Here is a 22,183-nt window from a genome sequence, read left to right on the forward strand (position 1 = left end):
GCACTAGACAGGGTAGGAGTGGAATGAACAGTCTCAATATAATGGTCATGTGGAAGAGAAGAGGTATCCTTCACATTTAAAGGAATTTAAGATTCCATCCTCACATGCGGAACAGGTTCAGTTGAAGTCATCGATGCTTGTAAGCGGTTGGACAGAGTATACTGTTAGCTGTTAAACCAAAGCAAAAAGAGTTAAATTTCCATACTTGAGCTGCAAGGTCAGGAGAGCAAATGTTCAAGGTGTTCGTGCCAAACCCAAGGACAGGTTGCCAAGCAACCGAGGCCCAGGCAGCTGTCTTATCTGTATATAGTTGGCAAGCAGACACCAGTGTTGTGTGGGGGAAATAGAGTTCTGTGGAGTCGAGAGAGCGTGAAGTCGTTACGTTAAATCTTTGTCAGTAAAGTGACACTTAAACCTAACTACTTGTCCGGCTGATTACTTTCTGGAAAGAGTTCTATCCTGTTTTATTGGTCCATCCGGTGGGCAAGTTCTACACATCCAACAAGTGGTAGCAGAGGATGGTTTCGTGGTGACATGATTTCATGCATCAACGGATGGCCGAAGGACAGGCGTATGAAGAAAGATAAGTGGCTGCATTGAAAACCAAACTGGCCGTTGAGAGAGAGCCGTAAAACAATCTGAAAGTAGGACGGAGGTGAGAAGCTCTAATTACAAGGCGGAGAGACGTGAAAGTGAAAGTATGTCTGTGTCGATAACGGCTGGGATACTCCTCGAAAGGCTGAATGGAAAAAACTATGCCAGTTGGAAACAGAGAATGCAGACGTTTCTAGTGAAAGAAGACGTTTGGCAAGTCATTGCGGAAGACCCACCCGCTGTGGTGCCGATTCCAGCAGCTTGGAGAAGGCTGGATGAAAGGGCAAAGGCGTTAATAGTTCTTGCTATAGATGATTCTCAATTACTGCACGTGCGTGACGCTGCAACAGCTAAGTTAACTTGGGACACTTTGAGGAATATTCATGTGCAAAAGACTGCTAGTAGTAAAATATATCTAGCGAGAAGATTGTATCAGATGCGCTTATCTGAAAATAGTACTATGTCAGAGCATTTATTAGAGATGAATAGACTATTTGCTGAACTAGAAGAACGTGAAGTGGAACATTCTCAAATGCAGAAAGTATATATCGTGTTGTCCTCTCTGGATTCCAGTTGGGATGCGCTGGTGAGTTCAATGGAAGCCATGCAAGACGCAAATTTAAACATGGATTATATCGAGGGCAAGCTTTTACAGGAATATCAAAGAAGACAAGAAATGGCAAAGCAAGAAAGGACTGAATCTAAACACTTGGGAAAGCTGAACAACAGAGCAACAGAGGAAAGACTGTATGGACAGAAGGCATGTTATTTTTGTGGTTCCAGGCAACATCTATAGAGAAATTGTGAAGCAAGAAGAAGGGAAAAAGGAAGAAAACCATTTGTACAGGTGATCTGTGCTAGCCATAATAAGCAGTCTAAATAATGAGCAGGACAATAAATGTAATGATTTATGGGCGGTAGATAGTGGTGCTACACACAGTATAATAAAAGATAAATTATTATTTCATACATATTGTGATGTAAAAGAACAGGTTATATTAGCTGATGGAACTACGAAAAACATTAAGGGGAAAGGTACAGTTAGATTAGCAGTATTTAATACTATAATGACAGACGTGCTGTTTGTTCCAGACATTGAGAGTAATATAATGTCAGTGAAGAAACTCAACGAGATGGGGTTTGATGTGTTGTTTCAAAGGGGCTCATGTCATGTCATGAAGGGAAACAATGTATGCATCACAGGTTTTGTGCAGAAGTCACTGTTTTATATACAGTTGAGGATCCTCAGTAACATAATAGCCCGGAAACATAAAGGTTCCGTTGATATTAACCTAACTCATTCAGTGACAGAACAGTCGCCAGTGATTGCTGCTGGTGCCGTGGCTAATCAAACAGAACAGGAAAAGGAGCCCTCAAGCCTAGGGGACATAAAACAATTACCCGTGGCCGAACAGAATGAATGGCATGCAGCTATGAAAGAGGAGCTGGAAGCAATGCGAAAGAATGGCACGTGGACTCTAGTGCCTCTGCCCACAGGGAAGAAAGCGATAGGGTGCAAATGGGTCTTTAAGCGTAAGCGGACGAGTACGGGAAAGATACAGAGGTATAGGGCTCGCCTAGTAGCTAAGGGCTTTACACAACAATATGGGACGGATTACGATGCCGTTTTCGCCCCAGTAGTGAAACATGAGTCAATCAGGACATTGCTCAAAATAGCTGCCGTAGAGAAAATGCAAGTATTCCATTATGATATTAGCACGGCGTTTTTACATGGGGAGTTAAAAGAAGAAATCTATATGGAACAGCCTCCCGGATATGAAACACAGCCAGGTCTAGTATGCAAGTTACAGAAATCCCTGTATGGCCTGCGCCAGAGCGCGTGTTGTTGGAATGAAAAATTAGACGATGTTCTGCAGTCAATGCATTTCAAGCATTGTGTGGCAGACCCCTGTGTATACGTGAAAGAAACAAAAGGGGGGGGTCACATACTGTCTAGTTTATGTGGATGACATCCTTTATATATTCCACGGGGAGGCAGACGAAAGAGAGTTTCATAATAGTCTGAAACAACATGTGGTCACTAAAAGGTTGGGACCTGTAAGTCATTATTTAGGTACAGATGTCATACGAGGGGCGGACGGGAGTTTCATGTTGAGACAGGAAGAAAAGATAAAGCAAATACTAGCAGAATGTGGCATGTCAGAATGTAAGGCAGTAGGGACTCCCATGACAACATCATTTCAACAGGAAAACACAGAGACAGCTTATGAAAACCCTGCAAAATACAGACACATCATAGGGAAGTTGCAATATCTCGTTAAGGTAACAAGACCTGATATTTGTAATGCTGTCAGCATTTTAAGCCGAAAGGTGGAACAGCCTACAGAAACTGATTGGCAAGGAGTGAAACGAGTCCTGAGGTATTTGCAAGGTACTAGCAATAAAGGTCTAGTGTTATCCAGCAGTAAACATGGGAGTATGTGCTGCTATGTAGATGCGGATCATGCTGGAGATCTCAATAACCGCAGGTCTACTACCGGTATTGTCATTCTATTGTATGATTCAGTGATTGATTGGTGTAGCAAAAGACAGAGAGAGAAGCAGAAGTAGCTCAGGATGAAAAGGAGGAACAGGTAACATTAAGAAGGTCAGAGAGGGCTACTAAAGGGATACCACCAGAAAGATTTCGAATAAACACTATAAAAGGTCTTGAAATAACTGAATGGAAATGATGGGACGATGGGTTACATGAAAGTTAAAATGTAATAGCAGAAATGACTGTAATAAAAGTGATACTGATATACTGATATATGAAATGTAATACAAAGGAACTGTTTATGTTAACAGTATGAGCAAATGTACTATAATGTGTAATAATGTAATAATGCTGTATATGGAAATTTAAGTGGGGGCTTGTTAGCTGTTAAACCAAAGCAAAAAGAGTTAAATTTCCATACTTGAGCTGCAAGGTCAGGAGAGCAAATGTTGAAGGTGTTCGTGCCAAACCCAAGGACAGGTTGCCAAGCAACTGAGGCCCAGGCAGCTGTCTTATCTGTATATAGTTGGCAAGCAGACACCAGTGTTGTGTGGGGGAAATAGAGTTCTGTGGAGTCGAGAGAGCGTGAAGTCATTATGTTAAATCTTTGTCAGTAAAGTGACACTTAAACCTAACTACTTGTCCGGCTGATTACTTTCTGGAAAGAGTTCTATCCTGTTTTATTGGTCCATCCGGTGGGCAAGTTCTACACATCCAACATATACAGTCTAGAAATGACATTCCATTGGGCATGTTGTGGAAAAGTAGCAAAATTAGTGAGGAGGAACTCCTCTTCCTCACAAAAGGAGCGAATCTGTTTTTCATTGATATCAATATGAGATATAGTTCCTTGGGTTGAGCCGGATCTCCTCCTCGTAGAAAAAGTAGGGACCAAGTTCACATCTCCAATGGGTGTCAAATCCTGAAGTAGAGAGGAAGAGTCAGCTGTATTAGTCTTTTCTGGGGGCTTAATAGGCGTAGTAAATGATCCTTCATCCGGGACTTTTTCACCAAAGTCAACAGTATGAACATCTGATGTTAAGGAAAATGGCTTCCGAGGTGGAAATAAAGGCTGTGGGTCCGCTATATTCCGGAAGTGTCTTTGTAAATCTATGCCCTGCCTATATAACAGATGTCGTTTCATACGTAGAAGGCTTACTGGCTCTGAATTCCTAAAGGTAAGTAAAACCGCTGATCTTGTAGAGGTATTACAAAGATGTTCCACCTTAACAATGTCTGATGTCTTTATCTGGACCAGATCCAGTGATTGCAAAAATTTAAAAATATGTAACTTCCACATAGCATAAGAGTCTCTGAATTTGATCCCATAATAATTAAGCAGAACTATTTTATTTTGGCTGTACTGTAAAATCCAACACTTTCTCTGCTCCGAGAAGATTCTCAGCTCTGAGTGCTGTATACACGATAAGTTCTCACGGACGAATATTAATGGATCCACAGGAGAAGGAATTATCTCAGGACAAGGCATAGAAGGTGAGCCATAGTGCTCCTGGGTCTGCGAATCTTCTCTAAGAGAAGTCCATGAACTTTCTTTAGGACAGCTCGTAGGTTTAGATAGCATCTCCAGAATTTTAAACAATTTAAAATAGTTCATTTTTCTAGTTCTCAGTAGCTTATAATGCTTAATATTTTTGGATTCTTTCACTTTTAAAGCCACTTTAGGTTTAGGCCGACGTTTACGTGGTTGAGTTATAGGTTGAATGTCTGTAGAATCATCCTTCTTAAAATGTAGGTGTATAGGTTGAATATCTGTAAAATCATCCTTAAAATATAAGTGTAATTTTTTAAATTCATCAGTGAGGGTCTTTAAAAGATTGTTGGCCTCCCTAATAAAGTTTTTAATACAAACAATCTCTCCTGAGATTATCGCCAACTGAGATTGATTCCATTGTAGCCCATCAGAGAGATGGCTACAGGGTTTGGCAGTCTTTCCTAGAAGGGAACCAAAAAAACACGAAGGCCGAGGAGAATCAAGTAAGCCAGAGGAGTTCAAAACCTCATGAGTAAACCCAGTAGGATCTAAAACTGCCGAGGAGTTGCAAGGGGAAGCAGGTAAGAAATTTTCTGCCTGCTCTAGTTCCATGGCCAGATTTTGCACAGGAGAAAAATGAGAGACCAAGAGTCCACTCAAAGTTTTCAAATCCACAGACCAGTCCAAACTAGCCCTAGTAGTCGATATTATGAGACGGGTCAACTAGATGAACATTGTCTTTTATTTTTGAGCCAGCAGCCGGGGAGGTTAACATATCAGATTGCACCTCAGTTGTGTTTGAGGAAAAGAAATGAGTGATCTTTAATTGCTTCCCATCAGTTAATGACATTGCTGTAGACCCTTCTAGCTGTATCCCCTGGTCTTTATACATTCTCCTTGTTAAACCATGATATGGGGGAGATAGCTTTAAGAAGAAAGAAGTAGGTAGTAATTAAAACGAAAACAGCTAGCAACTAGCTATTAGTAGCTGGTGGGTAAGGCTTCTTAAACAAAGCTTCCAACGTTGCCACAGCAAGGAAAGGTAATAAAGCACTCCTTCTCAAGGGTTATCAGAATTCCACGACCAAGCCCAGTCCCAGATAATAAATCACATGGCCGTGGCATAAATCCCAAGTCCTGAACAATAAATCACACGGCCGTAACATGAAACAAAGAACGGGGGCTACAATCTTCAGCCTTCAGTCTTCAAGCCTCAAATCTCAAACCTCAGATTGCAACAGTCAGCTTAAGTAATTGGACTTACAGATAAGTTTAGAAGAGGAGAGAACGCAAACACACCTCTCTCTGCAGCGGCCATGTGTATGTTACAACGGCTGTGAAGGCGGATGAAGGCTGCAGCAGATAAAAGACTTCCAGTCATCATAGTATCCATGCCACTGGATCAAAGCCTTTTTCTGTCAAGATTGTGCGTTGATCATTGTGCGCCGACCTCCCCACATAAAACAAATTCATGCACAGGCGTCTTCCAACCAAATCGAACCAAACCAAAAGTCCCATGGTGATTGGTGAATGGCGACAGGGGCAGGACTGTGAAATCTGGAAGCCCCTAGTCATGGACCAGCATATGGGTGGTAGGTACAGATTCAGTCGTCCTGGCTCAAGGACCGAGGCAGTTGAGTAGTTCGGCAGCTATATCCACGACTGAGCAGTCCTATTCAGGATCCACTCTGCTCACTCCGTATGGGGAGGGGGCTAGAAAAGGTGCCCTAAACTCAGGGCTCATCCAAACGGAGCAGGATAATCCACGTTTTCCATATCCGGTTTGTCATCTGACAGTCCTCACTTTGCCTGTTTGCTCGCTCTTTCCCAATAAAAAAACCCACTTTTTTTGCACCCACACACGCAGCAAGAGGACCCGTACTTCTCGCTTTTTCCCAGCTCCGCCCATAACACTCCTCCTATCAGCCAATTGGTCCGCAAAAATATGATGTATGCCCCTCTCCCCCTTTGCAACAAAGCACAAGGAGCATGCGCTTGAACGTACGAGCACAAAAGTTTGAATTTCCTGATGGTATGGTAGTAGTGGCTGTAATACTCTATTACTCCTTGTCGCTCACCTCTCTGGAGCAGCGCCGGCCGGGGGTGTGTGTCTCCAGGTGCCCCTGACCATCCAGGGGGATTGTGGGCAGTGCAAGGGATCAGCACTTGTAATCTTCCGGCGAATCCCCCCATAACCCTTGGACTCATTCACTGCAGGGTTCAGCCCCGGACCGTTATACAGCTCGGCAGCAGGAATGCTGCCCCTGAGGGAAGCAAACAGCCCATACACACACAGGTGGCCACTCTTGGCTCGGGCAGGGAATGCGGGCAAACAGCCCCGTGTGCTGCTGTGTCAATCTGCGCTGAAGAGACCAGCACAGGCTTTGTGGTGTTCCCTCTGATAAAAGAAACATGCAAACCACTTATAAGCCTATAATTCCTGTATTTTTGTTTGTTTGTATTTGCAATATTTTGCAAAACCAACTGTATGCTTTTCTACCTTTACGCATATTAACGTTTCTGGAGATACACATCAATTCCACTTATTTCTCCAGAACAGCAAGTAACGATGTGTCATGTCTAGGAAGGTAGACCACCAGTCTCTGTGGTTGCGGGTGGCTGAGACGCTCTAGCAAACCGCTTATATGCCAATAATTCCTGTGGGTTTTTTGCTTGTATTTGCGATATTTCACAAAAGCGACTGTATGCTTTTCAGCTCAGCTGGGCTGCGGAGAACCTGCAGGCTGTGGTTGAAATTGACCAGACTCAAAGAGAGTAGCCTTGCAGGCAGGAAAGCGAAATTGACTAAGCGCGCGTGAGTGTCTGTATGTAATCCAAGAGGAAAGCCTCTATTTCTCTTCTCCCCCCCTCTCCCTCGACTCTGGATGCCTGGAAGCAAAGACCAAGAAGGGCATTTGATGCCCTGGAAGCAAAGACCAAGACGGGCATTGTTCAAGAAGGGCATTTGATGCGGGGGTGAGGGGTGGGAGGTGGAGGTTAGGCAAAGATAAATATTTTCTCCCTTGAAAAAGTTTACAAACAACCACAATTGCAGATCTCCCCCTGAGCGGCTGCCCAGTTTGCAGGCTGGCTAAAAATTAACCGTTGCTGCTGCTTCTGCGCAAATGCGCTTTTTTGCATCTGCACAGTAGAAGTTGCAGGGGGGGCCCAACACCACACCATTGCTTTGATAGGTTCCTTTTTCCCGGGCTTTCCCCGGACATTCGCGCACATGCGCAACAGTGGAAATACGTGATTGGCTGAGAATGAGGGAAGGGATATGGGGAACCGCCCAAGAACCGCCCATCAAACTCCCACAGCTGTAAAGTATTGCACCCGAGCGCCTGAAGGTACAGCGGATGATTCCCGGTTTACAAAAGCAAATCACATGATTTGCGGTATTGCAGGAGCGGATTTAACCGCACGAAAATGCGCAAAAGCGTGCGGCGTCATATGGACGACCGAAAAATAATGAAAACACAAAGCGATCATGTCACACATTTTACAGTCATCTGGATGAGCCCATAGTCTGCCTCATCTCTCTCCCTGACTGGATTACCACGTCCAGTGGGGTCACCACTTAGCGGTTGCAAAAGACAATTGAACTTTGGGGCATGGAATATACAGACACTGCTGAACTGTACAGATAGTGAACATCCTGAATGCAGGACTGCCATCATCATGAGGGAGTTGAGACATTTTAATATTGACATAGCAGCACTCCAAAAAACTCTAAGAGCAGGAGGAGGACAACTGAAGGAAGAAAAAGGAGGTTATACCTTCTTCTGGAAAGGACTGCCTGAACAAGAACAACGAATATATTATTAAAAATAATCTTGTGAAGCTCTTGTCAGAAGTTCCTATTGGCATTAATGAACGACTCTCAGCTCTCTGGTTAAAACTTGCCAAAAACCAGCAAGCAACTATTCTAAGTGGTTATGCACCAACATTAGATGCTGATGAAGACATCAAGGAAAATTTTTATACCCAGCTGGACACCATCTTATCAGAGATACCTAAGGAGGATAAAATGATCCTCTTGGGTGATTGCAATGCAAGAGTTGGGCCTGATTTTGATTTATGGGCAGAAACCATTGGGAAAGAAGGAGTTGGCAAGAGCAACCTGAATGGCATTCTACTTCTGACTAAATGTGCAGAGCATAATCTCGTTATTACAAACACACTCTTTCACCAGAAAAATAAATTTAAAACATCATGGAAGCACCCTCAGTCAAAACACTGGCATCTCTTGGATTACATTATTCTCCGTGTCAGAGATCATCATGATGTACTCCTCACTAAGGCCATGACAAGTGCTGATGACTGCTGGACAGATTGCCTATTAATTTGATCCACTATGGCCATTAATATTGTTCCTCAACATAGGCTCCATGGAAGAAAACCAAGGCGTAAAATGAACATCCATGCCATTCAAGATCTTATTAAGTGAGCCTGCTTTCAAACAACTCTCAAGAAACATCTACCAATGGAACTCCCTGAAAATGTTGAGGAACGCTGGATTAAACTGAAGACATCCATTATTGCAGCATGTGAACAAGCTATTGGATACCAAACTAAGAAACATCAGGATTGGTTTGATGAGAATGATAGTGAGACTGAACATATCATCAACAAGAAAAGGAAAGCCTTCCAGATATGGCAGAAAGACATTAACTGTGCTGCTAAGAAAAAAATATATGCCAGTGCAAAGGCAGAGGTCCAAAGAAAAACTACAATGCTTAAGAACACCTGGTGGATAAAGAAAGCTCAAGAAATCCAGCACTTTGCAGATGGTCACAATGCACTGGGCTGTTTTAAAGCCACAAAGGCCATCTATGGACCAACAAATTACAGTACAAATCCCTTACGTTTAATGGATGATGCAAAACTTCTTAAGGATAAAGAGTCTATTGCACTGTGTTGGAAAGAGCATTACCACAACCTCAAGAGCATTACCACAACCTCCTTAATTGTAACTCTATTGTTGCTGGTGAGGTCTTCTCGCAAATTCCACAACAACAAACTAGAGATGAGCTTGCAGTATCCCCTAATTTGGATGAAGTCAGTAAAGCCGTCAATCAAATGAAGAACAAAGCAGCTAGTGGACCTGATGGGATTCCTGCTGAAGTCTCTAAAGAAGGTGGGCCTGAATTTACACAACAACTTCATAAACTCATCGAAAAAATCTGGATGAGGGAGTAGATCCTGGAAGACTTTAGGGACGCCATAATTATCACCCTTTTTAAGAAGGGTGATAGAACAGATTATGGGAACTATCGAGGTATCTCTTTTCTTGCTACAGCAGGTAAAATCCTTGCAAGGATATTCGCAAATCGCCTCCTACCGATCTCAGGGGATGTCCTCCCGGAATCTCAAAACGGTTTCCGCCCTTCCAGGGGGACAGTGGACATGATCTTCACTGCACGACAACTTCAAGAAAAATGCCAGGAGCAGAATCGACCTCTGTATATTGCATTTATTGATCTGACTAAGGCCTTTGATACTGTGAATCGAATGGCTCTCTGGACCATCCTTCTGAAAATTGGATGCCTTTATACATTTGTGAATATTTTGTGACTCCTTCATGACAACATGACAGCGACAATTTTGGATAACAAAGGCTTTCAGAGTGATCCATTCAGAGTCGGATCAGGTGTCAAACAGGGATGCGTCATTGCTGCAGACTTATTTGCTATTTTCATTGCTATGATTCTACACCTTATTGAGGGGAAACTTTCTGCTGGTGTGGAAATCATATATTGAACAGATGGAAAGCTTTTAAATCTTAGTAGGCTGAAACCAAAAAGTAAGGAAATTACAACCTCTGTCATAGAACTTCAATATGCTGATGATAATGTAGTCTCCACACATTCTGAGAAAGATCTTCAAACTATCCTAAATGTCTTTGCAGAAGCATATGGAAAGCTTGGGCTCTCACTTAATATAAAAAACCCAAAGTGCTTCATCAGCAGGGGCAAACTAGTCCCTCTGTAGCACCATCAATCCAGCTTAATGGTGTGACTCTGGAGAACGTTGATCACTTCCCCTATCTTGGCAGCCGTCTCTCTGTAAAAGCTGACATCAATGCTGAATTCAACATTGTCTGAGCTCTGCGAGTGCCACATTCTCCTGAGTGAAGCGTAGAATGTTCGAGGATCAGGATATTCACAGGGAGACCAAAATGCTTATTTACAAAGCCATTGTACTACCGACCTTACTGTATGCCTGTGAAACATGGACCATTTAACGCCACTCCCAACTTCTTGAAAGATTCCACCAACACTGTCTCCGGAAAATTCTGCAAATTACTTTGGAAGACAGACAGACTAATGTTAGTGTTTTGGAAGAAGACTACCAGCGTTGAAACAATGATCCTTCAACATCAACTTCACTGAACTGGCCATGTTGTTCGAATGCCTGATTACCGTCTTCCAAAGCAGCTACTTTACTCCCAACTTAAGGATGGAAAACAGAATATCGGTGGACAGCAAAAGAGATTTAAAGATGTTCTTAAAGGTTATCTAAAAAAATGTAACATGAGCATCGAAAACTGGGACGTCTTGGCCCATGAACGTTCCAAATGGAGGTTGGCTATTATCAAAGCTGCTATGGACTTCGAAAAAGCATGAATACAGGGCAAATGGGACAAATGAGCTAAGCAGAAGGCATGTCAAACAAATCCTCATCGCGACCATCTTCCATCTGGAAACCTGTGTCCTCACTGTAGGAGGCTGTGTAGATCCAGAATAGGCCTCCACAGTCACTTACGGACCCACTGTTAAAGTTCTTACCTTGGAAGACAATCTTACTCACCCATGAGTGATCGCCAATGAATGAACTAGGAACTGGAGACCAGGGTTCAAATCCCCATTCAGCCATGAAGCTCACTGGGTTTGATTATTCTAGTTGTTCTTAATTGATGATGAGTTATTCTCATTGTTAATTGGAGGTGAATTTTTTTCATGTCCCCTCCCTTTTTTCTTCCATTATATTTGTTTCTCTTTTTTTAATGAAGCTCACTGGGTGGCCTTGGGCCTGTTACAGTCTCTCAAAGGGTTGTTTTGTGAGGATAAAATGGGGAGGGGGAGAACCTTGAGCTCATTGGAGGAAATATGGGATATAACTGTAAGAAATAAATTATAGGGGAGGCAGTCCTGTCTAATCCCTTGCAACTGATGTCATAGTCCAGGTTCCAAGCTTTTCCCTCCAGAGGGAGAGGGCAGAAGGAGCTGCAGATGGATGGATATAGGGGCTGGCTGATGCTAAAAATGCCAACCCAGAGGAGCAGCCCTTCTGTTGACCTGTTTTGAAAAGGTACTTGTGTCGTAAATATACCTTGCCTTATAACACTACAAAATTATTTGTGCACTGATGGGGGTGGTGGTGACAGAAGTTTTATGTCAGTGTTTCAGGCAATTAAGACAGGGATAAATAACCTATGTCTCTCCAGATGTTGTTGGATTACAGGCCAGCTGACATCATTCTTGACCATTGGCCATACTGGCTGGAGCTAAAGGGAGTTGAAGTCCAGCAAACATCTAGAACTTCACAGGTTAGCCACCGCTGATGTAAGAAGTGTCCCAGACAACTGTACAACCAAATTACACCTTGACAACTTCAGTATGTCTGGTGGGACTGCCTGAAGACCATATTGGGACATGGTCACAGAAGGAATATGCTGGGAGGAAGGGCGGGATACAAATCAAATAAATAAATAAATAAATAAAACCCAGGCCATCAGCTCAGGAAAAAAAAGTTAATTTTGTTGGATCTGATCCTATGCAGATACAATGCAAGAAAAACAATATTTTGATCCATGTATGTATGGATGTGAAAGTTGGACAGTGAAAAAAGTGGATAAGAGAAAAATCAACTCCTTTGAAATGTGATGTTGGAGGAGAGCTTTGCGGATACCATGGACTGCAAAAAAGACAAATAAGTGGGTGTCAGAACAAATTAAACCAGAACTATCACTAGAAGCTAAAATGATGAAACTAAGGTTATCATACTTTGGACATATAATGAGAAGACATGATTCATTAGAAAAGATGCTGGGGAAAACAGAAGGGAGTAGAAAAAGAGGAAGACCAAACAAGAAATGGATTGATTCCATAAAGGAAGCCACAGACCTGAACTTACAAGATCTGAACAGGGTGGTTCATGACAGATGCTCTTGGAGGTCGCTGAGTCATAGGGTTGCCATAAGTCGCAGTCGACTTGGAGGCACATAACAACAACAACTGTTTGTGGCAAACATTGGAAATGGTAAAATCCCAGAATTAAATAATGGCTAATTAAAGTATGGTGGGTCACTAAAATGGGAAAACTAACTATATGGTGATTCTAGGGGAAAGGTCAGGAATATTAATTGCCAGTGTTTACAGAATACTGGTCAAGGCCAGCACCAGAACCTGGCATACTTGGGGACCTGCCAGAGCACCAACAGGGCCCAGCAGTGATGTCTCTTTGAGCCACTCTGGAAAAAAATTCCCTGGCCTGGTATTCTTAGAAGCACTAGGCAGCTGGGTCTAATCACCATTTCAATTTGTCTGTCACATCCCAGGACAAGGCTTTGTCGGGATCATTGTGGGAAAGTATAATTGCAAGTAGACCCGGTCTAGTAAGAGCACTCTCTAAAAACTAAATAAAACAAAAGTGTGATAGCCAGCTTCTCTATTCATCAAGACCAGTCTATTCTTCCCACTGTGATCCAGAGGCTGGAAATATGTTTTGCTACTCAGACTAGCCCCCTCTGGACAGGCTTACAAAATAAAATAAAAACAAGGAACAATAAAATCAATAAAAATAATAAAACAACAATAACTGAAAGCACCAATTAATACAATTCTCTCATAGATTAAAAGTCTGGGATAATAGATTAAAATATATATCCCTGTTGCCAAAAAGACAACAAAGTAGGCATCAGGTGAACCTGTTTGGGGAGTGCGTTCCATAAACAGGGTGCTGTAATTGAGAATGTCTCTTTTGGTTCTTATGAGTGATAAGATGGCTGCCGAGTAGGTTGCAGTTTGCCGGAGCTGTGTTATGCATAGCGCTTAAAATACTTAAAACAACTGATTATAACTGATTACAAACCATTAATTTAATTCAATTTGACTTAGAGCCTTTCATGCCTATTACAAAAAGTGATAACAGTGAGTTATTGGGTAGCTTCCAAGCTCCAAGGTCGGTGGATTCTGTCGGCTGCTGGTTTCATCTTCCTAATTGTTTTTCACCTTCTGCATCAAGGAAATGAGACGTGTGCCTCGAGAAAGATAAGTTACCTTGTATGAAACTATGGTTTTCACAAGGAAAATGTATAGAGATAATTATATGCAGCCAGAGGAGTACTCTAGAGAACAGTTGAAAGGGGCTAAACAACTTAAAATTACTCATTTTCTCCTCTCCTCTAAAGCTGAGAAGAGTTTGTCATGTTCCTGCAGCTCAGACGCTGTCTCTGAATTAAAGGAGCCAGATTGTATCATTAATTCTAGCCTACTTGCTTCTCCCTCTGGAGTCGAGCTAGATTGGTCTCTGGATCTCAGAGACACATATAAGATTTCTGAGCAGCCTCCAGGCAAAAATACAAACTTGGCGGTAGAATTGGCCCAGGCAGAACTTCAATCAAACTCTCAACCCTGTATCAAAGGAGGTTCCTTTGGGATTCCCCCACTCTCCTTGGCAATGGACATACATGAATCCCTGAGCTTCTTAAGCTGTCAAGGCCTTCACCCACCCCACCCCCTTTCTTACCCAGAGACTACCCCTATGGAAGGTGATGGTGTGAGACAGTCTCTATCTCAGCCTGACTATTTACGTTTGAGTACTCAGTTGGCGATTGCCTCAAGCGAAATAACTTGTATCAAAACCTCTATTTCAGAGACAAATGGCTTATTAAGAACCCTGACTCAGGAATTTGCCAAGATAGCTCTAATGATGAAGCCTAATAACTCTGTTGCTACAAACCTAGTATCTTCTTCAGCTCTGGTCAATAACCAGAAATGTAAACAGAAAATTAAAGCTGCATCAAAAGGCAAAAAACCTAAAAACATCAAGAGGTACAAACATCCTAAAGGCAAGAAAATGGACTTTCGGAAACTGTTTAAATTGTTAGAAACACTGCCTCCTAATGGTCGGACAAAGGATTGTCCCTCTTGCACAGTTTCCTCTCAAGTTACCACGACTGCACCACATAGCAAATTGCTTCATCTTCCTCAGACTTCTGCGCAGCTATCACATGGGCCATCTACGAGAGGACCGTCCTCGGAAAGGCAAGTTGTTAAAGATTATTCTACCAAGCCCTCTCCGCCAATTGGGGATGTGAAATATTGGCTTTTAAAACATGACCGGAATTCAATAGCCCTACTCAATCTTCCCGACTATAGTATTAAACGTTATAATGTTAACAAGAAAGTGTACATCTATGAAGTCCTACAAGTCTTGAACTTGACATTCATTAATTTAGAGGACATTATACAAGTTTAATTTCTTCCGAATATATCTACAAAATTGTCGGTTTTACTTACCTTTCGATTCCAAGTGACGGCTAATCTACTACTGGCTTGTAGGCCCAAGTTACTCAAGCAAGGGATTTCTGTCCAAATACATTTTTTCAACCAGGCGCAACCATATCCCTTGGGTATGTCCCGATGTCAAACAACTTCTATTTTAACAGCCACTCAACCAAATGACAAGTCCCAGCCTTTGGATGAAAGCCCTATGAGGGCGCCTGTTGTTCCTTGGCCCACACAGGATTCTCTACAAATTCAAAACCAGAACCCTGGAGTTATCACCTCGATGGACGTTTCTGAATTTTTTCCTTCTAAGTCTCAGAATGAATCAGGCTCTTTCGATCTAGACTCATCCAGCAGTAGCAAATTCATTGTTGTGGACGAAATAAGTGCTGTTTCCACCTTATCGTCTACACCGCTGCCCATGAGCCTGCCTAAGCCTTCGGCCGATGAGCCAAATACAGATGATTTAGAGTCTGCATCCCTCGTTTTCTCCTGTGAAGGCGAGGAGGAGCTAGTAGCCAACTTTCACACATTTTCTGATCACGCCCAGCGGGACATTATAAACAAACTGCAAAATCTGCTTAAAAATCTACAAGGAAGGAGGGCACTATTTAGATATCTGGAGGACTTTGAATTAGGCTCACCATCCAAAGATTACACCACTAACCAACCGCCTCCTCTCCTTCTCCCATCCTTGAATGGACCGAATGTTTATAACTCTACTTTGAGTTGTGAGGTGGAAATTCATCAAGAGGGGTTTATTTCCCCTTGACACACGGCTTCCAAATTGAGTCAAGCTCCGACTCCTCTCACCGTCATTTCATGGAATGTAGCTGGCTGGCTGTCCAAGCTGACCGACCGGGATTTTGTCGAGTTTTGCAGGTGCTTTCAGAATGTATGTATTCAAGAATCCTGGGTTTCTTCCCTACCCTTTCCTTCCCTTCCTGGCTATGTCGTGTTTTCTATCCCTGCTATTATCTCCTCTAAGGGGGGTAGGCCTCAGGGTGGTTTGGCCACTCTGATTTCGGTAGACTGGAATCCAACAGCTTCAGAGATTAATATGTCCACGTCTAAAAACATCCTTATTACAAAAATTTCGTGGCCTGAGTCACCCGAAATAATTATGATTAATGTATATGTTCCCCCATGTTCCAAGGCCCATTCAGATGAGGCCCGTAGTACCATCTGGTCGGATCTTGAGCAGGTGTTGCTGCTGATATATCAGCAGTACCAGGATCCCCTCCTATTGCTTACTGGCGATTTTAATGCAAGGGTGGGCTCAAATAATCTGACCATTGGTAGTAAATTGGGACTGTCTTCGGACGATTTATCAGTCCTTCCTTACAGGAATTCCTCGGACAAAGTTATAAATTCTGCTGGGCTTTCTTTCTTTACACTAATATACAAATTTCAGTTTTTAATTTGCAATGGTTCTGATTTATTTCCCGAATCAACTGCACATACCTTCCTCGGTCCTCAGGGAAGGAGTGTAATTGATTATATGGTCCTCTCCAATTCTCTTATTCCCCTAATAAAATCTTTTGAGGTCATTTCAAGACCCGAGAGTGACCATATGCTCTTTTTTCTATTTCATTTTACCTTCCACCTAGTACTTATTTTTGGCCTGGTCCCCTTGTATCACTGGGAGAAAGAAGGATCCGCTGGAGTGGGAAATTGAATGAGTCCCTTACTCTCTTCTTAAATTCCCCTCGGATACTGGACTTGAGAGATCGTTTCTTAACTACCAATGTTTCTCTTCAATTATATGATTCCCTTGTTCTAATGCTAAGGCCCCTGTTGGTTACCACCAAACCTGTCACACAGAAGATGCCTGGGTGGTTTGATAATCATTGTAGATTAGCAAAACGTAGCTTAAGTACGGCCATCAGAGCTTTTAGGCAGGATGAGTAACCAGTGAAATTTAAGGCTTATTTGTTTTATAGACGGTCCTATAAAAAGCTTCTTAATAACAAAAAAGCCAGCTATGTGCAACTGCACTGGAGGGAACTTGGTCTTGCTGCTTTAGAGAATAATGCCTCTAGGACTTCCCGGAAGATTGCTCCGCCTGTGGCTGCCTCTGAGAGAGCTCTATCTCAGAGGAAGCTTTTTTCAGTTTAAAATCAGTCAAAAGGGAACTTTGACTGGTGTAAATGTTCTCCCAGGCAAGGGTGAACCGAATAGATTATCCACAGAAACTTCGTTGGGCTGTCGGTGGCTGGAATTGATCAGGAATTCCCTGGGAAAGGAAGGCATACCTAGCAGCCGAGGACGGAGTTAGGACTTCCAGCAAGCTGGGCTGAAAAAAAGCGAGACGTTTTTTCTTTTAAACGATCCACAACGGGCGAGCTTTCTTCTGTCTAATCTTATCATTTGGCTTAAATTACTACAGTAAAAGGGATTTGTTTAAGAATCAGCAATTAAGATACCTGGGTGAGTTACACTTCTCTCTTTTATACAAGGAATTAAGGAGGAGGAAAGAAAATTTTAAAAGCTTATCTTATTTTTTATGGCAAAAAGCAGGCCTGAATTTGGAAACTATAAAGATTAAAACGGATGAGGGGCAACTTATCCAAAGAGAAAATCTGATTTAGATGATTATTTGATTGATATATGTCTGGGACTACTTTTTCTTGGACTACTTTCTTTAGACGAATCTGCTGTTCGTGTATGTTACTAATTGTTCGGCGCTGTGAACCAAATTTGTTTTGCATTCTTGGACGTGCGGGAGATAAGAACTGTGCTGGCCAGATGATGTCAACAGGCCTGGAATATTAACTCCCTTATTGCTGGAAAAAGAAGCAAATTACTCTTTGCTTGGGAATTGTGGCTATATTGGAAATTTGAAGGGGTTTTTTTTTTCGGCTTTAAGAATGACAATCAAAGAAGTGGCAGAGACCCTGGATGTACCCCTGGAAGGGTTTTCCCCTCTGGATATGTTTCAGAAGATAATGGATGAGATTAAGATAACGAAACAAGAACTGGGACAGAGTAGACAAGAGATGGCAACTGAATTCGGTAAAGTGAAACAGAGGTTGAAAGAAATAAAGGATTATATGAGAAAAGAAGCAGATGGACAAGCAATAGAATATGAAAAAGAAATTAAAGGGAAGGAGCAAATTCTGGAGATTGGATCAGATATATCAAATGTGGAATTGGAAAAAGATTTGGACTTTATGGCAAAAATTGAAGGGAGGATGCAAGTCCTGGAGATTGGAACAGATTTATCAAGTGTGGAACTGGAAAAATATTTGGAGTTTGTGGATCCTGGAGATAAAGATCACTGTTTGGAATTCGGCGTTGTCCCTGGAGAAATTGATGAAGATATCAGAGATAAAGCTATCAATGTTTCGATGGAATTTCTGGACTGGAATGATTTGATGGAACTTGAAATAGAGAAAATTTATAGAATTAATTCCAGATATGTGACAATGGAAAAACTCTCAAGAGATGTGCTAGTGCATTTCGTAAAAAAGAGGAACAGAGATATGACTTTACAACAATATTTCAGCAACACATTCAGAATTGATGGCAAGGAAATATTTGTGATGAAGGAAATTCCCATCAGACTCTTACTATATGACTATGACAGCAAGATTATTATGGGTGCAAGGATGGAAGTTGGAAGATGGAATTAACACTGATAATGGAAAAATGGCTATTGAAATTATTGGTCCTAGTAGACTTGATGAGATGGATTAATTGACGTTTATTTGAAGAAAAATCGAGGGATATATTTCTCAAGGAGTGGAAACCTCTCTTTCACTTTTTGCGGAAAGAATAAAGTGATGTTAATGAGATTTGATGATTAATTAAGATAACTACTGGAGGAAAGTGATTTTGTAATATATTAAGAGACAGGTTTGTTATATATCATAGACCTATAACTGATCTGCGACAAATCGGAAGTCAACATTTTATTTTATTGTTTAATTTGTTTTGTTTTGTTTTGTTTTGTTGGAAAATTTGAATAAAATTAATGATAAAAAAAAGAGAGAATAATGCCTCTAAATTCTGGGACCTGGTCTCAAAGGGCCTGAGGCTGGAGTGTCATGATATTGACAACCAGATAACATCGGAACAATGGAAAGTCTTTTTTTCCAGGTTATATAATGACCCCTCCTCTTATCCTCAATTAACGTCAATACCTTTTGTTAGCGCCCTAAACGGTAACCCAGAGTGGGACCCGGTCTCGTATGATGAGGTTGTTTCTTTAATTTCTACGTTGAAAACTAATAAGGCTCCAGGTGAGGATATGATTCCGGCAGAGCTTTTTAAGTCTAACCCTGAATGGTGGGCCCCTATATTTGCTAAATTATTTACTTTTATTAATGCCCATGGAGCTATCCCCAATGGCTGGCGAACTAGCACGGTGGTGCCAATTTACAAAAATGGTGCCAAATCAGATCCCAGCAACTACAGACAGATCAGTTTATTGGATGTTGCTTCTAAACTCTATTCTAGGTATATTTTAATGAAACTCAACAGATGGCCTCTGAGAATGACATCATTGCCCCAGAACAAGCAGGATTTTCCAAAGGTAAATCCATAGTGGATCAATGCTATGTTCTTTTTCACCTCATCCAAAAATACGTGTTCCACAAAAGAAAAGAATTGTTTGTGGCATTTGTAGACTTTTCCGCCGCCTTTGATCGGGTTGATAGGGGGCACCTTTGGCAGAAACTCGGTGAAACTAACATAGATAAAAGACTATTTATGCTATTACAAATTTTGCACCGTGAAACTTCCCTAAGAGTGAGATTGGGAGCAAATGGCCTTCTCTCTGAGATAATTCACACCACCCAGGGAGTTAGACAGGGATGTTTATTAGCACCTTTTCTTTTCAATTTTTATGTTAATAGTATTGTTAAGGAATTGTCGGGCCCAATGTTCTTTCCTCCGTCTATTTTATCTATCAAACTATCTGTCTTATTATATGCGGATGATCTGGCCCTCATCTCAATGACCCAAATTGGAATGAGGAGGTTGTTGCACAGTTTAGGCCTCTTCTGCTCAAAAGAGTGTCCCCATATTAATTATACAAAAACAAAAGTAGTTGTGTTTGGAAACAAAAGTTCCAAACACATATGGAGACTAAACGATAAAATAATCCAACAACAACGGAGTTATTGCTATCTGGGCATGAATTTTTCCTCAAATCTATCCTGGAATCTCCACTGTAATGCAGCTAGGCTGAGGCTACCCGCTCTGTCCACAAACTATGCCGCTTCTTCCATAGTAAAGGTGGCAGACTGGTCCCTCCTGCTCTGGAAATTTTTAATAAGAAAATTATTCCCCAACTTCTTTATGGGGCAGAGATCTGGGGTTACAGCTTTACCCCCCAGCTAGAGAAAGTCCAGAACAACTTTCTTAGGTCTGTTTTGGCTACCCCTCCTGGTACCCCTGCCCCCTTTTTAAGGCTGGAGATGGGATCCCACCCTTTGGAGGCATATGCTCATATAGCCTTGGCATCCTATTGGTTGCGCCTAGCTGGGATGGACGACTCCTGCTTACCCAAAAAGTGTATTTTGGAACAGCTGCAGTTATCCCATCACTCCTCTTGGATTGATCGAGACAAATCTAAACTGGCTGTTTATGGGATCTCTATTGTCTCCTTACCTTCCCGTTACTCTCCAAAGGCCAGAAGACTGCTCAAAGAAAGGATCCTTCTATATGCCCAAAGGTGGACACTCTACTCGGCCTTTCTATCACCCTTGTCCCTTTGGTATTCCTGGTTTAAGACAACATTCCATATGGAATCTTATCTTTCTTCCCTCCCCTCGGTTGAGAATATCATTTACGGCGCTCTGCCTTCAAACGATGCCCACAGCCATTCTAGAGGGCCATTATAATAAGATCCCCTTCAATTCTCGGGTGTGTATTTGCCATATGGGAGAAGTAGAGGATATTGGTCATTATCTCTTAAGATGTCCGTTATATAAGGATCCTAGAGATAAATTTCTTGCCCCCATTATTCCTAACCTGCTGGACAGACCGGTTTTAGAATAAATTGCTTCCCTATTAGTCGGCACGGATAAATATGTGACTACTCGGGTAGCTAATTTTGCATTGGCGGCTAGGAAGATCAGAGCTAAAGTTACAAATAATGTGGAGGTGACGTGAGTTAATTATTTTTTAAAAGGATGTAAAGAGTCATCCTCTTTACGGACACATTTTACAGATGTATATCTTTTATGTACATAATTCCCCAAGATTGGATGGCAGATATGTTTTACTTAACAAGGTATTTTTGTATATATTTTATGTAAATCATGTATCATGTCTTTTGTATTGTGTATCTTAACTCTTTTTATTTTATCTTTTTTAACCTTTTTGCAGTGGCTATATAGCTTTAAGCAAATAAAGAAACTGTTTACTGTTCTTATGAGCAAACCTGTGTTCAAATATTATTAAATATTTATTTAACTGTGCCTTCATTAAAATTTGGTAATGCTACCAGCCGAGATAAAGCTGCTTCAGGGACTGAATTGCCAGTAGCCGTGCCTGTCTTCATTCAGGGTGAACACATGTATGATTCTTCCTATGTGCCACAGTCCACATTAGGAGCAGAGCTTGGAGGTAATCAGTTAGAAAAAACGAATGATTCTATGATTCTGTGAATTACTTTTTTGAGGAACAAGTGAGTAATTCCTTTACATTTTGATTGCAATAGAAAGAGCAGTAATTTTAATACTTTTGAGGAGTAATTGTAATGTTTCCAGCATTACTTTGGGGCATTACTGGGGGGGGGGCAGCAGGGGAAATCTTCTGCTCCTCTGATTTGTGGATGAAAATCATGTGCCTCAAACTGGGCTTCTATGCAGCATCGCTCTTCCCTTGTGCACTGTGGGTGGGTAGGAGGCCACGAAGGAGGAGGTGGAGCGCAAGATGGAGAGAGGAGTGGGGGAAAATTGTTTTAAAAAATGGATGGTGGTGGAGAAGAATGGAGTGGAGGAAGAAAGGAACTGGAGGGCAAGAACATGGATAAAGGAGGAGAAGGAAGTAGCAGCAGAGTGGAGATAAAGAACTGTGGAGGTGAAAGATGACTGTGTGTGTGTGTGTGAGAGAGAGAGAGAGAGAGAGGGCTTA

General features: G+C 41.9%; 1 protein-coding gene across 2 annotated transcripts in view; it reads right to left on the reverse strand.

The window, feature by feature from the left end:
- The window catches only part of C1H19orf38 (chromosome 1 C19orf38 homolog), a 46,891-nt gene that overhangs the window by 20,164 nt on the left and 4,544 nt on the right, over positions 1 to 22,183 (reverse strand). The window lies entirely within an intron of this gene.

This window comes from Rhineura floridana, chromosome 1, assembly GCF_030035675.1.
Source record: "Rhineura floridana isolate rRhiFlo1 chromosome 1, rRhiFlo1.hap2, whole genome shotgun sequence".
NCBI classification, from domain to species: Eukaryota; Metazoa; Chordata; class Lepidosauria; order Squamata; family Rhineuridae; genus Rhineura; species Rhineura floridana.